Below are 10,191 nucleotides of genomic sequence, written 5' to 3'. Positions count from 1 at the left end.
ATAATTCCTGACCTCTTGGAGCTTACATTCATTATTACTGTGGACCTGGTGCTGCTTGAGTATCTAACATACTGTATCAGCCAAGGTTTAATGCCAAAAGCTATAGAAACTGGTTGATTAAAGTTTGAGCAGAATTCATTAACAGTGGAGCTTGAAAACAGGATTTGAGGAGACACAGCCAGTAACACTCTCCAAATTTATGCGGAAGGAAATGATCCAGTGAAGTTACATTGTGGTCACACTGGGCACCAAAAGCTGCAGTTGGCAACAACGACCCCAGCAACACAGTGTACTGGACCGTAGGACGGCGGCTTCTGGGAATTAGATGTAGCTGCTGCCCGTGGCCACCTCTGTCCACAGTGGATTCTGTGTAGTACCTGCTGCTTTATATCAGTGGCTTTTGACTCAAGGTCTGTGGAGGATACAGAGTCCAGGCAGAGTCCAGGTCTCATGATTGTACTCTAGTGAAAAGGGAGGCTGGAAATGAGTCTGGCACTTCAAGCTTCTCCAGAGGCACGAATGTTGTGCCTCATGAGGTGGGGTATTCCCTAATTAAAGGAAGCCAGAGCAAAATTCTGAAAAGGCAAACAAATAAGAAACAAAAATGACAAATATCCACTTCCTGTAAATTATCTAATTTAAGACCTGCTACAACCCTGGTATTATTATAATTATTTAAAACATGAGATAACTGACATGCAGAAATTCTAATTAATACATCAGAGAGCCCACATTTTAACCGAGTCCTGTCAGATTCTAAAACCTATTGCCAAAGACCCTGTGCTACAAAACTTTCCTTGATCTACACACTTTTGGGATATCTTACTGCACAATAAAATATTTTATTAATATATATTCATGTTGGTTGAAGTAGTCGGATTCCATCAGTTTTTAGATCCTTATTAACCTAAAATTTATAACCAATGACAGAAAAGGGATATATAAATTTAAAAAATAATTTATGGTTTGAGACTCTTCCTTATATTACGACTCATAGTGGATGTCACACAGAAAGAATTGTCAAAATACTTTTAGTTTGTCCATGTTAAAGATCTTCAAATTTCAACTATTCCAATGTCATTTGCACATTATTAAAATGATTTGAATCTGCCACTTTCCATGATTGCATGAGGATCATTGCCTGTTGATATGGTCAAATCTGAAAACATGTACTAAAAATAAAAAATACACTCTTAATTTTGTTAGGTACACTCAGAAATAATATATGGTTGATTCTTGACAAAGAGCACTCATGTAAAGAAGTAAGATATTACAGAATAGATCACTATACAACTGAGTATTTTTACTCCTAGAACTACTCCAAGAGACTCTTGCTTATGTTCACATAGTAGCCCAAACTGGAAATGGTACAAATATCCACTTAAGAGAATTGAAAATAGATTTTTCTTTATACCATAGAATACTATACAGAAGTGCAAATAGATTAATTATAGCCTCATACATCAAAAGGAAGGAATCTCAAAGCATAATGCTAAATGAAAACAATAAGCTGCAAAAAATATATATGTGCCGTATGATTCAATTTATATAAGGTTTAAGACAGAAAAAACCCTAGTTATAAAATAAATAATAAAATATTGTAATTATTTTATTTTGTAATATAGCCCTACTGGTGGGATTAGAAGTAAAACAAGGGAGAGATTTATACAAGAGTAAGTTCAGTGTTGTCTTAGGAAGTAGAGAGAAAATATGATCAGAAATTGGTACATAGGGGGGGTCTCTAAAGGTACTGGCAATGTTCAATTTTTTAATCTCGGTAGTTTTTTTTAAATTTATTATCACTTTTATATAACATACACTATTAATTTCATAATATAATCACATTTAAGAAAAAAAGACAGAGGTATGTAACATATATATGTTACTTAATGCCAGAATCTACAATTTTAACCACGCTTGATTTTAGGTGACTACTTTTGTTGGAGTGCTTTGGAGGCCATGAATGCAAATGGAGCAAATTTTGTGCCAGGTCGTTGGAAAGACATTTGAATTCTGTACAACTCTCCCCTTTCTACATCCGTCCTTTCTACCTTCTTTTTCTATCAAGGAAATGCAGTATCCAAAGGGTTACCTCACTTCCTGTCTCCCACGATATCCACTTGTTTTCAGTGTGCTGTATAGGAGCCAATAAGCTGTCAACAGCATTGCTTATTTCTGATCTTTCTTTCTTCATCTCCCATAGATGTTTTATCTATGTCTTGCTCTTTATCTTAGATTATAAGTAGGAATACATTAACTCAGGTAGAACACATATCTGTACATTTATTAGCAATGTATTATTATTAATTAAAATCATAATTATTACATTTGTAATTGGATATTCATAGCCTTTCTTTAACAATGAGAAAGAGCTTATTTTAATGACAGAATTATTTCTGAGAACAAAGTATATTATGAATTTTTTGACAAATTAGGATGAAGTGATTTTAATTTTTTCCAAGAATGTTTATTAGCATGCCCATAACTAATAATCCTGGCATGATGCTTCACATTTGTCATATGGTTCCACTTAGATGTAATTCACCTGTTAGATTTAGAAAAGACTTGGAGAGCTAGTTTCAACTGATTTAATATTAACCCTGGGGATGATCATTTAATTAAAACAAACAAATCAACAAAACAGCACAACCAACCAAAGGAATTTGGACACAAGATAATTAACTCTAGTTTTACATTATTATGTTAACCAGGATCCCCAAAGCATGATGGTGCTGACAAAACAAACAAACACAAACAAACAAAAAAACCTACTTCTAAATACACAATAAATTAATTGCAGTCTCCCTTCCCTGAAAAACTCACCACGCTATTGACTCAACACATTCAATGTACTCGCAGAGATTGTGCTATTTCCTTCTCTTCAACACAACTGTTTTCCTCTTCCTAAATCAATAACCCAACAGTGAACACAGAGCAGCATGCAATTTCTGCACATACAAATATTTTCAGATTAATTTTTTTCAGTGTTACTATCATTAGTAGAAAAGAAAGGAAATTGGCATTCTAGTCTTAGCTCTGCCACTAATTAGCTGCATCATTTTGAACAGTTTGCTTTATCGCTCAGTTTTTTTTTGTTTTTTTTTTAATCCCTCCAACTGAATCAGAGGGTACACATTACAGAGTATGAGCCATTTATGCTTGACAGCTATGTTATATGTGGTTGGTTGTAGTGTTTTAAAATGCTTTGAATTAGTTGTCAACATTTAAAAATTTAAGTTCTTCACTTAAATATCAAGATATCCACCATTTGGCACCTCTCTGTGGATGGTTTCAAACTGATGTGGATATTTCTCCCTAGGCCTGAAGTCATAGACCGGTCCTCCACTCCAGCCATTCACTGTATGTTGTCAACTTTATCTTCTGAGAACCTTTCTAATAGTCCTCCTCATTCCTAAAGCATTATCACTTGTCTGCATTATAGCAACAGATCCCGTCAGGTTTTTTTTGTTTTGTTTTGTTTTTTGCCTATACTCTTTCCTTGTTCCAATCAAATGTGATTATATTCTTCAACGCAGCAATTTTAAAAAGTCCTCCTTATTGGATTTAGGACGAATCTTAGATCATGGCACAGACAGAGGGACAGGGAGACAGAGGGACAAGGACACTGATTGTGGGTACTACCTGATTCCAGAGCTGCAAATGCCACCTCATTATCCCACATTCAACCTCCTTCCAGGGTCAGAAAACTATTTAGAGTTCCTGATCTTGAGAGGCTCTCTTCCTTTGGTGGTCTTTATATATGCTCCTTATTCCCTCTAGCTGTACCACCCTTACTTTTGTCTTTCCCCAGTTAATTCTTAAAGAAATTGCAGTGTTCAGTTCCTGTCTTTAACTTGAAGCCTCTGCTGCAACGTTAGGTCTTCATCCTCTCTGGTGTTTGAGTACTGTGTGCGTTCTTTAGCCACAAGAATCATTCATTACCAGACTAGTTTATTGGGTTAATTACTTCAACATCTTCTTTCCATTCATAAAATGCTCAGTTGCAAAGACTACATCTTCTTAGTCTTTAGTACAATTGGGCACAATTGTTTCCTAAAACATTCCCCACCCTGCCCACAAAGAGGTCAGTAAGCCAACTGCACTGAAATCACTGAGAATTTGTCTCCATACTGAAACTACTTCACAAAAATATCTGGAGACAGGGCTCTGAATTCTACATATTTTAAACAGCTATATTGGGTAACTTTTATACCCATTGAAATTGAAGAACTACTGTCATAAATGATTATTTGTTGGATGAATGTGTCTATTCCAGCCTCTTTAGATGAACTCTTCAACCGATTTGTGTGTTCAACTTAGTCTAATCATAGTTTTGCCATTTGCTTGATCCCACATGTATTTTCTTGATAATGACATTTTTATCAATCTAAATACTAGACTTATAAATCAATAGGTCCGAACTCAATAAATTATGTTGAAGAAGCTCCACCTGCAGAGAAGGCTAGCTATAATTGCAAAGTTATAATGTTGACAGCTTCTTAAAGAATAGATTACATGCAAAACACTGAGAAATGAAATCTAACCAGTTAAAGAGCTTCCTTGACTAAGGCTTCTTGAATTGATTTTAAGTTATTAAGTGCCAAGAAAGTATTACATGTGTGATTAGTTTTGTGCAGGACCTCATCTAAATAGTTTTGAATTAACTGCGATCACTTCAGTTACATGGGCATGGGACCTGTGGCAATCTCTTCTTAGTGCTATTATATCAAATTGATTTCCTCAAAATTCTTTGGAAAATTAGGAAGTGAAATGAAACTATCTGTGAGTGTCAATTGAAAAATGAATTACACATTTCACATTCCTCCTGCTTATTCTTCCTTGTCGTTCTATCCCCCAAAAGTATTGAATTTTTATAACGCTATGGTAAAATTTTATGACTAAAACCAAAGGTTGTCCATAGTAGTGAAATATGCAAAGTTTGACATAGTAAAGATTAAAACTCTTCCTAATTATTAAGGATGTGGTTTTAATCTTGTTACAGGATACTCAGGCTAGTAGATATGAATGATCTCCTGTTCTCATGCCTCCTTCCAGTTGGATTCCTGAGTAGACACATACACAAACAGCATGGAACAGAGTGGAAGGAAGTCAGAGAAACTCTTGAAGTGTTGGCTAAGATGCCAAGCTCTAGAAAAAGACTGTGTTTGAGCAGGCCACTTAGATTTAGGATTATGTAGATATCCTTGGTCCTCTGTTTCAAATTTTAGAATACCTGGGGTCATTTGCATCTATAGAGACTCAGAGATAGCTGTGTTCCAAGTTATTCTTTTAGCAAAATGGAACTGGGAAGAGAGGAAAGTGACCATTCTTGAGGGGTGTAAATTGGTTTTGTGCAGGAGACTGATTCGAGTTATCATCTATATCTTCCCAGCCATGTAAATTCAAAGAGATGGACAGAGAGAAAGGTTGAGTGCCATGTTGCAAGGTGGGAATGGGAGCAGGCAGGATGAGTGGAAACAGAAGGGGATAATGGCTTCTTGTATTTAAGACACTCAGTAATAATCATAGTTCAATCATTGTCTAATATTTTAAACTATCTGATTAATATCTTCTTCTCCCTAAATGAAGAGTGTAGAAAGGAGATAGGTGGAAATAGCTATGGAATGGGAAAAGGCACTCATAAGTTCTCTTAACCCTAAATACCCTGCTTCTCCTTCCTCCTCCAATTTTAATTTTCTCTTTACTCTTTGGACTCAGTGTTTTAGGCTATAAGAAAGAGAAATGAGACTCTCTCCTTCAAAGGAGGAGAAGAAAGCTATGGGGAGATTCTGGCTTTCTTCTATATGAGGTTATTATTCAAATACTTAAGTTTCTTTACAGTCTTCTGAAATCTCTGAGAAAGACAGACCCATGCTCTCAAATCCCCTGGGTCAGAAATTCACCCTGATTTTATTTCTCATCTCAAATCATGCACAGCCACAGCTGTCCAATCTGACTCTTTAGAGATCATACTGTGAGCCCAAATGAGAACATGATCCAGATTACAAAGAAGCAGGCATTACAGTTGAGCACTATAGAGTTCTACAAAATTCACTAAACCCCAAAGAGATATTAAAATCTAGCAAGAATTGTCCTTTGCCTCTCTTATACAGTGTTCCCAAAAATTGAAGTTTCCAATTATGATTGCAAGAAACTTGGCATCACTCCACATTTACACTAACTCAGAATGACATCATAATAAATGGTAAGTATAGTCTATTTAGCAAGTCACTTAAACACTCTGTGCTTCTGCTCTCCCGCCTATAAATACTAAATACTAAATAATACTATAGGGAGGATATAATGACCTAATACATGTGAGGTTCTCAGAGCAATGCTGAGCATGTTTGCTTAGTATAGTTCTCTAAACAATGAAATTAACAAATACCGTACTTTTTCTGCCCTTTGTGAGAGAAAAGGAGGAAGAAGGAGGAAGTGGGCCCAGGATTGGAAGAGAGTGGAAATTCTCCCTCCACAGCTATCATATCATTGATTTTTTTTAAAAAATATTTTATTTATTTATTTGACAGAGAGAGATCACAAGTAGGCAGAGAGGCAGGCAGAGAGAGGGGGGAAAGCAGGCTCCCCGCTGAGCAAAGAGCCCGATGGGGGGCTTGATCCCAGGATCCTGAGATCGTGACCTGAGCCGAAGGCAGAGGCTTAACTCACTGAGCCACCCAGGTGCCCCGATTTTTTAGCCTCTTTATTTTCTACTATTAATACAAAGAAGGGCAGTGAGTAATAATACATCAAATTGATCACATTACATATGTATGTATATCTATATGTGTATGTGTGTCTATAAGAAAATATTTTATTCTTATTTGTTTTGAGGAGAAAAAGACCTAAAAGAAGAAGGAGGAGAGTGAGAATAAGAATCATATACATGGACACCTTCTCCAGTGCTTTTCCCTTTAGAGAACATTAGGGAATGATATCTTGAAAATTCAAGCTGCAGAAATGAACAAACTTACTTGAAAAAAGTATTTGATTTTCTGGATAACAAAATTAAAGTGGTACAGATGCAAAGTTATAAACTATTTCCTCCTAGAGATCTAGTTATTTTTGTTGTAGGCCAATGAATAATTTAAAAAGGCTAGGGGAGCACCTGGGTGGCTCAGTGAGATAAGCCTCTGCCTTTGGCTCAGGTCATGATCTCGGGGTCCTGGGATCAAGCCCCACATCGGGCTCTCTGCTAGCGGGGAGCCTGCTTCCCTCTCTTCTCTGCCTGCCTCTCTGCCTACTGGTGATCTCTGTCTGTCAAATAAATGAATAAAATCTTTAAAAAATATAAAAAATAAAAAGGCTAGGGAAGGTACTATGTGGATTATGAGCAATAAGTTCATTGAAATAAGGGGCTGACCTCTACTGGAAGCCAGATATGCTCAACCCTTGACAGTCAGCTGGGGTGTCTGCAGTTGAGCCGCAGTGCAGGACTGGAGGTTAGAATATGCTGAGCCATCCATATCCCAACAGCTGATTCTCACGCAAAACCTTACTGACAGTGAGAGAGGAGCTAATGCCACCTTCTGTGTAATATGGCACAAGTCCTACTTTTTAGTCCCTTGAGAGTGGATAAGAAATTAATTATAGAATGATTAAGGAAAGGGAACTTTTTCATAATTTGTTTTCTCTCTTTTGTACCTTTCCCCTGTTTCCCCAATGGTTCACTCATCTAATCTGCTCTTTAAATAAGCAATGCCTCCTCTGCTTCTTACGTAAAAAGGAAAGTGTTTAAAAATTAAATTGTTCTAATACAGTGCTAAAATTCCCACATTCAACATTAGTTGCCAAAACTTTCATATGGAAATAGCTAAGTCCAACAAGAGTAGGACTATACCCAACATTATTAAACTGTGGTTGGGTCAGTTATAACATGACATATGTGTACCTAAAAACCACAATGGTATGCAAAATTGTGCAATGAAATCGACAGGGCTTGTGGGAAGATGGAGTTAGGGGAACAACACTTAAAAAGTCTGTCAGTGACATATTTATGTTTTTAAAAATAATCATAGGGACCTAATAAAAAGTGTAGCACATTTGTGCACATATTGAATGGCTAAGAAATGTACAAATACCACAATAAAAACAGCAGATAAACTTGAAAAATCCTTAATGTTTACTAATGGGACTTTTGAGTGATTGGAGCTTATGGTATTACACAGTGATAGAAAGAAAGAGGGTGATTGAAATTGGACACCAGATGTGGACAGGCCCAGTTAATGGTTAATAGTGCAGTGAACTGAGGTAACTGGGTGGATGTTTGATGTGTGTTTCCTACCTGGCTCTGTTCAGTTGGGTGCAGTTTTCTGCATTTGAGTGTCCTTGCAGTCATAATTGAACATACAAATTTTTACTTATATCTAAATACAAATACAAATTTATCTATGTCCTTATATATTTGCTTACATCGTATATATAAAACATGAATATGTACATATATGCATATCAATTGCCTTGAAGCAAATTTACATTTTCAAAGCAAGTGTTATAGTAAAACTGCATGTGGAAAAAAAGTGATACAGTATAGTAGAAATATTTGGAGTTATTACAGTATTATGAATCTTCTCCCATAAATATCCACAAATGTATACATACATTAATGCACATTGTATATAAAGACTCCCATTTCTTAGGATTTCTACCTCTGGTGCAAGTTTCTTTGCATCACAAGATTTTGTACCCTTTAGCTTTGTTTTGTTCTAGTTTTATTTATATGTTGGAAACTGCAAACTCTCAAATGACAAATGCTTCCTTCAGCAAAGAAATTTCAAGCTTATTCCCAACTATAGTTTTACAAGTTTGGGTACCTTTGTGAATCCCCAAAGCCCAAGATACTATTTACATTGCTTTTCTATTCCAGTAGAGGGCTGTGGCACTTTTGCCAAATTTGGGTTACAGAGATTGCCAGAATACATTTTACATAGAAAAACTGCATTTGGGGGGGAAAGTTCAGGTAACAAGGGCTTCATGAGTTTACAGTATCCATATGTAGAGTGCTGTCTTGTTGTGGCTAAAGCCCAAACTCTGATTTTTGTTTACATCAATAAAATGAAAGAGGAAAAACAGTGTGGCTGATGTTAAATCTTAACGAAGCAAAAAATGTGTGAGTTTCCATTGGAACGAAACCAAATTAGGCTCCCACAAAGGACTAATTATTACAGTTTGCTAATGATACTGTTATTAGTAAGAATAATCAAACTGTCTTATTCTCTTAATTTTCAAGGTAAGATGTATGTTTCATTGTTGCAGATGATCAGCTAATACTGTCATCACTGCAGACCAGTTGTAGAGCCGCGGTTCTCAACCGGGGATACGTTTTGACAATCTGGTAGGGGTTATCTGGCAATGTCTGGAGACATTGTCACAACTGAGGAATGGGAGGTGCAGCTCGTGTCTGTGGGGAGGACACTGGGGTTGCTGCTAAACAGCCTACAGTGCACAGGACCAGCCTCCCATAAAAAAAGAATGATACCACCCAACCACCCAACCAGGACAGCATTTGATCCTGGGCACTAAGGCTATATACATGTATGTCAGTAGTGCTAAGATTGAAAAAACATGATATGGAGGAGACATAACATTTTATTTACTTAAATAAACAAATGGATTATCACAGGCTCCCTCTAAATATTATATGCTCCTGCTGCTGAAGTTCTGAAAGTGCTTATATTTGCTTCATATCAGTCCCAGAGGAACTCAGAACATGTCGCATATTTTCTGGTTGGTGATAACATCTCATTTGGCAAAATAAAATTAATAGCAATACTATTAGGAGAAATAATTATTTTTTACCAATTAGCTACCAGATAATATTTTGAATAATATGCGTGTTTTATTTCATTTAATTTCCATAGTAGTTCATGGGATAAATTCAATTTTTTTTTTCTGGTACGTATGTGAGGAAACTGAGAGGTTAAATACCTGTCATACGGGTTGCAGTAGTAGAACCAGGAAATGGGGGATGGAGATGGTTTATGAAACCATTTTTATAAATCTTAAAGCTAAGAGACCATAGACTTACTGTAACTGTGCCAAATGGTATTTTGTTGGGGGTATAAAATCATACACTGATATCCTGAGCACACTAAGTTTATTTCCAAATGTGCTTTGTTGATGCTTAGGAAACAGTTAACTCTGCTCTACTACATTTTCACTCCATGTTTTATTTATATAGTTTTCCAGTTT

This window comes from Enhydra lutris, unplaced genomic scaffold, assembly GCF_002288905.1.
Source record: "Enhydra lutris kenyoni isolate GAN:26980312 unplaced genomic scaffold, ASM228890v2 scaffoldscaffold18, whole genome shotgun sequence".
Taxonomy (NCBI): domain Eukaryota; kingdom Metazoa; phylum Chordata; class Mammalia; order Carnivora; family Mustelidae; genus Enhydra; species Enhydra lutris.
The sequence above is the reverse complement of the archived record's forward strand: the minus strand, read 5'-3'. Positions refer to the sequence as shown.